The following is a 13,062-nucleotide window of genomic DNA, read 5'->3' on the forward strand; positions in this document are numbered from 1 at the left end:
GAATTTTAAAAAGTCAAAAACCTGTTAAACAAACTTATAAAGTAGTAGTATTTTTCAACTGCATTATTCTCGCAATCACTTTATGACCTGCAGGAAAAAGCTGTTATTGAAATATATGAAACTGATTTAATCAGTGTAAGTTACTGATGTGTTATTATGTCATGATACAGAGGCCTGTCTTTTAGCAAGAAGACTCATCATCTGAAGGGAGTTTTGCAAAATTGAAGATTTTTCAATACAATGAAAGTAACAAAAGTGTTACAAACATAATTAAGTTATCAGGATTTCTTAGAATTATGAATGATTTGTGCATGCTAAACAATTTTAAAGGCCCTCAGTCAATATTTTTGTGAGATGGAACTTAAATGTTTCTTGATGCTGGTTTAAATAAGCTAGTAACACATATACTGTGATACACTATGTCTTAAATAGCTTCTTTGTGGTAGACAGAGATAGGCTACTTGCCAGCACCAGAGTTTATCACTGGATACTTCAACATATATAGTGTCCTTCACTGTTTTATTACTGGACACTTCAACATACTCCACCATAACTTCTTGGAAAGACCTTCCTGAGTCACTGTTTTGGTTTGACTTAGGGAAAAAGTAGACATGTTTACCAACTATTGCACAGTGAAGTGCCACAGGTGTATACTCAACTCATTCAGTTTTATACACAATTTTGAGTTATATTCACAAAGATACCAAATCATAGAGCGCAAAATAGTAATACTTCATTTTACAGACCCAGAATACAGTACTATATGCTTTGCGCTTGACTGCCTGAAAGTTCTGAACAAATCAAAGGGATATCATAAATTAAAAATGAAACTGAACAGGGTCTTAACGTCCTGTTCTTCTTCTTAAATGAAGACTATTGTGTATCAGGAAAAAAATCTCAATGAAGCCTGTAAGACTGCAGAACTATTTTTCATGGAAGCAGCAGGTACCCAATATATTTATAACAAAAGTGGGAGATTTATAACAAAAGTAGGAGATTTATAACAAAAGAAGATACCATAATGAACAGTGTGTTTAAATAAATAATTGAAGTAATTTCAAAAAAACTTCTTGACTTCTTGAATATCAGAAGCTATTGCTGTATTAATGAGTATGACTTGATACCAACCCTTTCGTTGATGACCATGTACATATCAAACATTATTTCAGCATAAATTTCTAGTAGCAGTGGAGACTGATTGTAATACTCAAAATATTCTGCATGACAGCAGGTAGTATGCAATAGCATACTTTCTTCCTTTCTAGTTTATTAAGATACAGAAAACATCCTTCATTCTGTCACTCCATAGAGGAAAATCATATACAAACTAAAATATAATACACATAGGCCAAAAAAAACTGTTCATGAACTAATGGAAATCTAAAAGCTAAAAGGTTGGTATGTCATTATGCCTACTACTTGAGGTTGTCTGAAAATAAAGTAAAGAACATTTTCAATTAAATTAAGATATTGAAAAAATAAATATTTGTAAAGAGACATTAAAATCTCTAGAAAATCTCTAGAACATACTCATTAAAGGTTGCACACAACATTTACTGATTGAAATTCCACTATGGTTGAGCACTGATCACCACAGAAAAATACAAAGATATGCAAATAATGCTGAAAGATAGGTACTGAAATACCACTAATGCCTACTTCTTAAACACCTGGTGCAAGAATAAAATGAAAAAAAAAAACAAACAAACAACCAAAAAAAAAATACTGAGAAGCTAATCTGTTCAGTGAATATATGGGTCAATGGTTTTCAAACAAACAAACAAAAAATCCTAACTTGTTTATACCAGCTGAGAGCTTTTTTTTTTTAAAAAATATTTTCCTTTCTACAACATATGAGAAACATGGCCCTTTATTTAGTTTCTAAAATATTGTCTCTGTCTGGCTACAACTGGGCTCCTTCTGAAAGACTGGCCCTGAATAATACAGTATGCAATACATAGTTAAATGTTTTAACTCATAATGATTGAATCTGAGATTCTGACGTATACATTTTGTAAGCCAGTGCAATTCATACAGATAAAGACACTGCGGTTGATAAATCTTTCAAACATTTTTTTTTAAGACCATACAATTTCCAAAGTTCCAGAAGATTATTTCTTAAAATAATATTGATGTTATACATCAAAAATAAATGAGAGTTCTAGGCCTAAAGAATGGTTCACAGAAGCATTCAAACTGTTCCTTGATTTAAGTAATTTACACTTTCATTATTAAAAAAAAAAAAACAACAACACAAACAAACACACAAAACAAAAACAAAACAAAACAAACAAGCAAACAAAAAAACTTTTGCTTACTACGGTAGTATGAGTCTAACAATTTTTGCTTAAGCCTGGTTCTGAGAGCTTCAGTTAATGGGCCACCTTAACCATATCCAGGAAGAAGAAAAAGTCATATGTGATGAAGTCATGTATGCAGCTCTGGCAGATAGCAAGAGGTCCCCCCAAAGTCAGAGCACCTTCAAGCCTGCCATAAATTTCACATTATAACTGTTCCCAGAGGGACTTTTCACTGGCTGAAAATCAACTGCATGAAGTGCTCTTCTTATAACACTTCTCTCTTTACCAGGCATACTTTTGCTGCAAGGTGAGAAATGATTTTCCACCCAAAGCAATTACTGAAAAATCTGCCACCTAAAGGGGTTGAGGGGGGGGGGAGAACTAAAAAAACAACAACAAACATTCCCTATTTATTCCCGCTTTACTCCCCATCTCCAGTGATAAACATATCCAGTGTTCCCAAATGCATGTAGGTCTGACCTTGTTTTTCACCACAAATGTCTCTGACACTCAAGTTCTGGAGACTACTCAAACCTCAGCCTGCACTTGGGATGGCTTTGAAGAGGGTCCCTTCATAGTGCTGAGACCACTCAAAGGCTAGGCAGCATTCATACCTTGAAAACACTACCTCAGAGGTGCCCTTGGGAAAGAATCCAGTAAGACAATATTTAAATTAAAAAAAAAAAAGTTCATAACACCTAGAAGGACTTTGACATTTTCCTGCAAAGCAGAGGAAATAAAATGGTCAAGTTTGCATTACAGGTGAGTCAGGAGCCTGACAGCTGGTAGACAGGTAACTAGATGACATTGCCCTACCATAGACAAATATTTTATTAGCCTTCCTTCCTCTGCAATTACAAATGTTAAAAGAACTTTTTTTTTTCCTCTTCAGTACAACCTCCTAAACATCTTTCACTAATTTACCTGATGGCACCAGCTGTGTTAGCTCAGGCCACAGACCATGTTACAACATTAGTGCATGTTATGCATAACACAGGCTATATTCTGTGCATTCTTACAGTCCATCACAGAGTGTCACCACCTCATCTGTAGGATGAGCTCAGGCATCCTCTGTATTTTATATTCTCTCACCAAACCCATGGATAAGCACTTGTTGGGCAGAGCCCACTAATGATTTTCTTCTCTGTGTCAGCTAGTGATAAAACCTTAGGATTTTACAGAATAACATGTTGATTGATAAACAATGATCATGCATGTCCCTACCACCAATCTCAATTACTTTTTAATTTGGATCCATGGTGAACTGTAGGTTGAATCTCAACATTTTCTCCTGAAATGATCTGGAGAAACCTGTGACCTGCATCGTCTGCATGCTGTATGATTGAAGCACGCGTTCATTATTTATAGTGCAAACTTGAACTGATGATCATCCATCTTAGAATTTCCATTTTTCAACATATACAAATTAAATGCCACTACATTGTGGCTCCTTGGGCCTCAATCTTTTCACCTTTAATAAGAGCAATGACTTTGCAAGGTGCTTTGAGCTTCACTACTGAAAAGGGACTTGTCACTGTTGAAGCATGTTAGATCCAGCGTAGTTTGAATTTATGAAAAGTGAAACCCAGATGGTCTTCTGGTGACTTCAAGCATCAAACATTCTCTTTTGGATCTCACTTCATTCTCGAAGCACCAAGCACCCTGCAGTACCCACACCATTCCCAAGGGACCAACCTGGGAGAGGTAGCAAGGACCTAGGGCACCTGATTTAATCATTTGAGCCTTTCTTGAGGTTGAGAGACTGCTGAGACATGCTCTCATCAAGAAATAATTGGAAGCCAAACCTCCTTTACAAACCCTTCACTTACAGAGATGCACAGTAATCAAAAGTCACCTCATGTGGCCAGTAGGTAAATCGCTCAGATAGCACAGATTCATGTCAGTGATACGCACACGACATCCAGCACCACCTATAATTCCTCATGTTCACCACAGCATCAAATGGTCCAGGACTCCCACAGAAATAGCATACAGATGACTAATATTTGGTTGAAACAGAATCCAAGCAAAACATACATGATATGATACCAATAAGTAGAAGGAAGCATTCTGGAGATTTTTGCAGCTGTGATACTATCCTCTTCAGGTAAGTGCAGACCCATGGTTAATAGCTTGTGATCAAGAAGTGCTTCTGGATTTCCTGAGCACAAGATGCTCTCCCCAGCAGCACCTGGAGCTGGGGCCTCTATGATCTCTAATAGATTAATTAGAGTCTGGCAGACAATAACTCAAGCATTAGCTTTTTTCAGACACATATCAGTTCTCAGATACAGTGCGTCAGAGTTTACAGAAGAGAATACTGTATGTTTTATGGTTTAAGCCCGAATATAATACTTGATACAGATTAACACGACTCACACGACACCAGGATTCCATGATGTACCTGTGTTAATTGCAATATACACATCCACAGGCTATCAGATTTCTTCCAAGAATTAGGGCACTGTGTTTTATACACAAACGCATCTGTTGTAGATGCTCTACAGTTTGACTACATGTTATTCTTACAACCAAGCTCACTTTAAAATGTTCCTCTCACGTTTTGACATTGAATTGGCTGTAGTAGAGTATTTTTGTCTAGCATTCACAGAGTGAGACTATCCAGCCCTGAAGCCTAGCTTCTATGTAAAATTAATCCGATATTTTAAAAATAATTGTATTTTGTACAGTGCTTACTTTACCATACTAGAAGTTGCAAGAAAGGATTTTGCTATCTTTTATCTGCTCTTTATTGCCAATTCATATCCTTTGGCCATTCTTAAATATTTGCCAATGGCTTTAGTTAACAAAATAACTTTAAGGTAGTATTTGTAATACTGTAGTTATTCCCTACAGTAATAGATTGTTTAGGTAACACTGCAAATACAGAGGGAACCTTATCTATTAATCGAAGACAGAACTGGCATCAAGTCATCAAGAGTGACCTCAGTATTTGAATATAAAGGATGTTTAAGATGGTGCCAACACCTCCACATTGTACAGCATATCACAGAATCCCAACTGCCTTCCCTGGGCAGCACTAACATGATAACTGCAGCCGAATGGATCCTGGCTCAGCTGAACGTGGCAGGCAGGCAGGAGGGGCACCGGCAGCCCAGGGACAAGATGTTTTTCTACTTTCCCAGATCCTGGGCTCTTTGATGGCTGCCAGAGGCCTCTCCATGGACATAAATGAGTGCAGGGGTGTGCAAGTGGGTGGTGTAAAGCCAGTGATGCTGGCTGTTAGCCAGCTGGGAAATTGCCTATGTCAGGGATTTGCAGAAACACAAACCAGGTGGAATCAAGATGGAGGATCCTGTCCTAAATGTCATAGTGGCTTACTTTTCATACCGTCAGTATGCTTTTGACATCAGTTTTAAGAACAGTGCACTTTGTCTTCAAAGCTAAACATAGTTTAGAAAGCAGTAACTGGTTGTGTGCTGAATTAATAGAGCTTTTGGTACACCAACTAAACAGGTAGAAAATGGACACAATATGTATTGCTTGTGCCTTTTTGGTGATCCTTGCCAAGAGTTTCATTCTGAACACTGCCTCTTACATGGAAACCAGGTATTGTGGTATTGAAAATGTGGTATTGTTATATGGAAACCAGGTATTGATGGACATTAGCCTTCAGAGCAGGCATGTCAGGATCAGCTCCTACAGATCCACACATCTACCGCCATCCAGGTCTGGATGGCAGCTCCCTTGGCTCCTTCTGACTTCACTGTACTTGGCAGCATGCAGTACATGGCTGGCTTGAAGATCTAGTCTCCAAAATGCCAGCCATGGAAATCTTTCCTGTTGTCAAAGAATGTGCACGTTCAAGGGTCAGGCATTTCTGCTCTGAGACTTAAATAACTTCTCCTGTCACCGTAGTTTGAATTTAGACTTGCCTGCAGAGCTAAGAAAATCTAGCAGAGATATCTTTGTTAGAAATTATGCATGAAGTTAGGGCTAATTTGGTTTGTGCCTTTAGTTTCTTTTACAGCCTCTCACTGGTAAGGATAATGGCTTCTGATTTCCATTTTATGTGTGACCTACACACAAACAATTCTATTTGGAATGGACAAAATCCTTCTACAAAACGCATTAATACTACTGTATCACCTCTTGTATCGGATAAACTGAAGTAATTCAGACAGAACAAATAAGAATCCTGCCCCTGAAAACTGACATAATCAGTGGAGCATCCACTCAGTAGAAAGTGATACTTCATATATACATCCACCCATATATCTATATACATGTACATAAAATAAATCTGATAGCACAGGTATAGATCACAACACGGGCATCAGAATCACCTGAAAACAAGTTCAGTGTAATGACTATGTGCTGTTGACTTTTATTTTTGTCTCCAGGGAATACTGTTTACTTTGCTTTAAAATTTATATGAGTCATTTTGTTACATGTGCCTTTTTTTAATTAGTTTGAAGGAAACAGTCATTTGAGAAAGAGAGCGGAAATCAATTCTGATTCGATACTGATAGCTACTGTGCGATGTAAACTGTGTGTTCTTTCTAATTAAATGTAAACATGTTCGGTTCTAAAGTCCAGCAGTGATGACAACAACTACTAGAAAGGATTGCTTAAGCCCTGGTCAACTGATTCTTGTGAACCTTTTGTTCATACCGTAGGTGAGCTTGTGCAATCTGTCGTAGGGTGATCACCAGTTGTAACTGACTTTATTTTAGGTCATCTTCAGAGAAAAGACTTGACAAGAATGTGGAGCACTCTGTAATACCTCGTTACCCATTAACTACGTCCTTCTGATAGCTAATCAATAGCATTGCATGGAGCCAAACACACTGCACTGAACTGCCCCTCTTCCAAAAGCCAAGTCTTGGTAAATATTTAATGGCAGTAAAGGTGTTTTGACTGTTATCAATCTGATATGTTAAAGAACTCTTGAAAGAAACTTTATCTTGCTTCTTTCTGCATAAATAATTTGTTCAGTTACAATTTTAGTCTTATGCAAAAGCACTTAAATTAATGATCTAATGCTTTTAAATCAAAGCTTTGGACAGAAAAAATAAAGTTTCAATGCCCATAACACACACACACACACAAAGAAAAAAAAATCAAAGTTTATTTCCTTGATAAAATGCCAACTAGAAATATACATCAAGGAACCCAGCCCTTTATACTGTAGTAGTAGATACTGTGCCAGACTTGCTCAAAACCTGTTATACAAGTGCACATTTGAGATTTTCTTACAAGGCTTCAGTTTCTGTAAAATTCCTAGCTCTTGCTCACATCAAGATGGCCTAGGATTTTTAGTTTCTTTTCACCAGGGAAAAACCCAACCCTTTATACATTAATATCCAGTGACTTTTTTCCCCCATAGAGTGAATACTCCCATTTTCAGATGGGTATATTCTCAGCTAATGAGTTTTATTAAGTGTTATTTTATTTTGTATTTTTCTGTGCAAAGCAGTTCACTTAACAGATAAACACTTTTATCCTGATTCTTTAACACCTAGTGCATGTAAACCTCTGCTCCAGCCAGGTAGGATCTGAATGTCTCCTAAGAGAATTACATAGGATTATTCCATACCTCTGTGCTAATGCCACAGGGCAGAGGATGGAGGAGTCTCCTGATCCCCTCAACCAGCACAGTCTTCCAGCCTTCTCTGCATGATTCAACTTCACTATGAGACTAAGCATATTGAAGAAACTGATTCAGGAGTGGATCCAAGCTTTTTCTTGGAAAATGATCTGGGAATAAAACATTGATAGTGTTTCAGCTTCCAAAATGTGAATCACCATAAAAGTTTTCCCAGAAGTATAAGTACTATTTTTTTCTCCCCAGTGTTTAAATGGTCTCTTTAGTGCTCTTGATGCTATTCAATAGATTTCCAAAATAAGGATCACAGGAATAATTCCCAAACACTGGCGTAGATAAACTGGACAGCCAGGAGTTTTCAAATCAATAGTAATTGTCTCTGATGAAAACAGCATTAATTAAAATCATAAAGGCCTGTAAATCAATCAGGCAGTAAAGTGCATGGCACTATTCAGAAACGACCAGCTGAAGAAAGCCTGTTGCTAATAACCTTAGAAAATATCTTGTATTTAGTACAATGTTATCTTTATAAATCAGACATGATTGTGAATTTTATTGCTGTCCTGATTTGCTATTGTGATCGCATAGCTTAACTCCCCCACTGAACCAGAAAAGCAAGAGGCAAATCTGTCTCGGACACAGGGCTAGAAGCCAGCCCTGCTTTCCAGCATATCCAGGAACATCCAGCTGAGTAGATGGAAGAGAAGTGTCTCTCCAGGAGAATGCAATTAAAAGAAACACAAAGAATGGAAACGTGTTTCAAAGATGGAATAACTAAACACATATGGAATTTGAGAGAGAGATGATCTAATGGATGAGATGAGTTGCCCTAAAGCTAGAAACCCAGTGTAACTGACCTGGGAAGGGATTCACATGAGGCTCTGCCCTCTTATCATTGCCCTCAGTTAGTGAATGATTCATCTGGGTTAAACTCTCTGAATATCTTTAAAAAAACATATATATACATTTTTTCTTGAGTATACTTCTCCCCATACCCAGAAAAATAGAGTGTACTTGAACAATTTTGTCTGATGTTTCTCACAAGTGTTACTGAAAAATATTAAGCAACTCTGACCATGGTGGAACAAGGTGTCCTGTGCTCCAGCACATGCCTGGCTGTGGTCACCAATGTGCCAGGAAGTGAGGTACACTGATGTACTCTATGTGAGTGTGCCCAGCACATGGTTTCTCTGCTGTCAGTACTGTCAACAGCAATATGTGCCCCTCTGAGATGGCTGCAGTCACCAGGAAGACTGCAAATGCTGCAGTCTGAAAGCCCTCAACCAGGTTAGTACAGATGCCTGTAGTGTCTACCTTAAAACTATCATGGCTTCTCCTTTGCAAAAATGGAGATGGTTTTGGGACTGCTGTGCAGAAATAACCTAGAAAGTTGCCTCCTGAAAGCCATGTGAATGACACAATGGCAATGTATTGCTACTCAGTAAGCCATGTCTTACCTAGCTGCTGCTGCCAAACCCTTATTCATATATAAATCACACAGCTCCTTGGACAGTTGAGCACTACGAAACAAGCCAGTTGAAACGATGGCTTAAATGATAAAGGGAACGCCTGGGAAACTTAATATAAGGGAAGTCTAGTTCTCTATTGTTTGTACCAATGCTTACTGAAGTGATGGGGCAGACTTGTCTGGGCCATTCTCCCTAACGTGAAACAAGGACATATGCTGGGGAATGATTTAGTGGACTGGGGATCAGAGCTCTGTCTTGAATTCCCTCTTCTGTTTCACATCTTCTGTGTGGTACTGAACAAGTCACAACATGCACATCTGAGCCTGCCATGATGAAACCGGGAGAAAAATGCCCTTCCTTTGCTTTTTGTCCTTGTTGAATTCAAAGCTTTGTGGGGCTGGGATTGCTTCTTGTTATCTATGTGTGCCACATCTGGAATCCTGATGCCCCAATCTTGGTTCAGATCTCGGCACAAATTATTATTCACAGGAAGATACAAAACAGCTAATTAACAGTATGCATGTGTTGGTGATGTATGTCAGCCTGCTTAATTTTAGGAGACAGATCCAGGTTTAGGACCTTTCTGGAAAACACACTATAGCTTCTCACAACGAGGCAGTTTTTGCCTCCCCATAGCAGGTTCAGCCACCATTGCCACCAATGTGTAAGGTGCAAGCAGTGACAGCAGCCTCCCACCTGCCATGAGTCCAAGAGCTTTGTTACCCAAGAAGGTGTTCCTTGCATCCTTCCAGAGGAAAAGGGCCATCAGCTGGTTATAGCTCACCGACTGAAAGCCAAATTGCGTGATTCACAAGCCTCGTGGAATGTGAATGATTAGACTGGCTGTTGCTGAGAAAAGTCAGTAAAGACAGAGCTTCAAAGTATAAGGGTTGGAAAGATGCTGAAAACAGATGCTGAATTGATTTTTGTATCCTAAAACTTTTAAACTAGCTCCCTCACCTCATTTCTTTCATCCCCATGAGTTTCAACCACTGGGCTATTGAAATCAAATCTGTAAAAGAATAACATTGTTGTGCACTTAATTCAGTCTGAGTGAAGAGGAAAACAGCAGTGTTAACTTCATGAGGCAGGAGTTCATGAGAAAAACTCCAGCTTCTTCTTTTGGCCAGCATATCATTTCTCCATAACCAGCAGGTAAAAGTGAATCATTGTAGCAGGAAATGTATTGGTTGCACTGAACCAAAGAATTAATTATTTTCTCAGGACCTGACAAGGAACCTGAATGAGCATGAAAGCTCTTGTGAAATATAGCTAGCACTGAACTGACACTTCAATTTAAATTTATTAATTTTTTAGACAGGAAAAGGTAATGTGCTATACTTCTACATGTTTAACCAATCCTCTGTTCTCTGATAGGAGCGGAAACATTTGCTCAAGAAGGAGAACTAAATTCCTATGTCACGATAATCCTTGTTCTACTGTCACAGCTGTAGAAGTATAGTAATAGATCACTCCTTTGGTTAAAGACAGTAGGGAAGAAGAGCTAAAAGGAAGAATAGGTATTTCTGTAACTTGACTAAAGACCTTAGGATCAAAATCTAGCCTCTGTATTATTCCCTTTTCCAGAATATGATTGAAACAGATTGTGATGTCAAATGAACCTATCTCAGAAGTAAAAGAAAGAAAAAATCAGATGTTATGAACTGTGTTACCATCCGTTTTTCAACTCCTTTGTCTGACGAACAAGTGAAGGACAAATCCACAGCACTTCTTTCTCCCTGGCAAGAGCTGCCCTCTGTTCAGTCCTCCTTAATGATAGTTGAAGTCAGTGCATTTCTTGTTGGGGACAAGGAGAAAGCCTAGTAAAAAATGACTTGAATTTTTGTATCAAGAAACTGAAGGCTGAGGCCATCAGTAGGTGCTTACACCATTCTCTGTGTCTAATAACAAAATGCTTCCTGATCTTCCTTCTGATCTCTCGGAATGGAACACCAGAAGAGAAAAAGCCCAACAAAATCTTACTTTATACATTCAAATAGAAGAACAAGAAGTTTCTTCAAGAGTTGAAATGAAATGAAATGAATAAAATAAGCAACCATATATAATCTAGATATTTGAAATTTTGACTTTGCTTATCTCAGTGGCCATGGGTTAGGTATGAAACAAATCCTTCAGGTTAAATTTTGAATGCAATGTACACAATTTTTGCCTTAATAAGATATGTAAGATCACATCCTCCAAATCAAGCCTATGATATGCCCTTAAGTTATTTTTTCATGGACAGCGGGTGAAAGGATGTCATTCCTCTGTTTAATCAGGAGTTAAAGCGTGTACAGTAATTCCTTATTTTCTCAATATTCCTTCTGACAAAGATAACAACCATAAGAATGGTTCCCAGCTGGCTAAACCTGACATACAGGTTTTGTTAATAAAAAAATGCATGACTTAATTAATGAAACGGATCTATTAAGACTGTCCCCCAATCTACTACAGTGGCCCCACCTACAGCTGAACTTCATATGACCTATGTTATGCAAAAAGAATTGTAATAACTTGCACTGGAAGCTGTTATAGAGGAAAGGTTGCTATGAAGAAAAAGTATGACTCAGAAATGCATACAATGCCCCTAGAGGAGAAACCTTAGTATTTTCACTTTTACTCAGTGTTTTCTTTACAGTGTATAAATAATTGAAACTATTTTGTTAAACTGTGTAAAATTATTTCATCAAGAGTAATTATGTTTGATCTATTAGCACCTGATACTATCTATTGTCTAAATTGCTTGCATTCAATCCACGAATTAAGTCAACAGTATTAACGTCCATTACTGAAGCATTAGTTCAGTAAAAATCATTTTGAAGTGTTTTACATTATTGTAACCTTCCTCCAGGTTACATTATTGTAACCTTCCTTCAGAATAATCTTCAAAATAATTATCATTATATATATATCTTCTAGAGTTTTTAAAGGCATGTTTTTATTTAAGTTTGCAAATCTTAATCAGGATCTTTAAACTCACAGTTTACCTGTTTTGTTCTGGCAAGCATAAATCTGTAGCAATCTACTCATTTTACATGGTTCTCTGTTCCTGTCTAGCTGTCCCACACTAAATGGCTATCCAAATTCTACTCCATCAACTTTGGCAGGCTCAACACCTCCTTCGCTAAACCAGTTTTCCCCCTAATCGTAAAGAGCTGCAGTATTACAAACAGAAAGAAGGAACTCTGCAGCATTTCTACAACAAAGTTATGTACATATATTCCTTGATTTGACCAAAAATTTCACTAAATCTGAACTGCACTGACATATTTAGAAAGATTTTCTGTCTTGCAGCATCATCATTTCAAAGCATTTCAAATACTTGCTGCTTTTTAGCAGAGGAAATATTATGAACTATTTGAGATTACATTCTCACTCAAAGCAATGAATGCCACAGTCTTCTCCAGAATAAAAAGCTACTTTCTCTCCGTGGAATAGTAACTTTACAGTAATTTAGAGGAAGCAGGAGAAACAGTTGGTCATTAAACATTAAATGTATTAATGAGGCACTCACAGTATATCGTTTGTCTGGAAAAGGCAGTTCTGTACTTGCATTTTAGAAGGCCTGCTGCAATACAATAGCTACTGTGATAAATTTAGGTTTCCCTCACTTAACTCGTAGCAGAATGTAATAAAGAAAACTTAAATCAATGTATTTTCCAAAAATGTATGAGTAGCACTATTCACATCTTACAGAGAGGGGAATCAAGAGGCAAAGAAAAAA

The 13,062-nt window shown here is 37.6% G+C and overlaps 1 protein-coding gene across 1 annotated transcript in view; it reads right to left on the reverse strand.

The window, feature by feature from the left end:
* MIPOL1 (mirror-image polydactyly 1) overlaps positions 1 to 13,062 on the reverse strand; it is a gene marked incomplete at its 3' end in the record, with an annotated part of 154,972 nt that overhangs the window by 18,550 nt on the left and 123,360 nt on the right. The window lies entirely within an intron of this gene.

The sequence above is a fragment of the Netta rufina genome (assembly GCF_964035555.1).
Source record: "Netta rufina genome assembly, chromosome: 5".
NCBI lineage: Eukaryota > Metazoa > Chordata > Aves > Anseriformes > Anatidae > Netta > Netta rufina.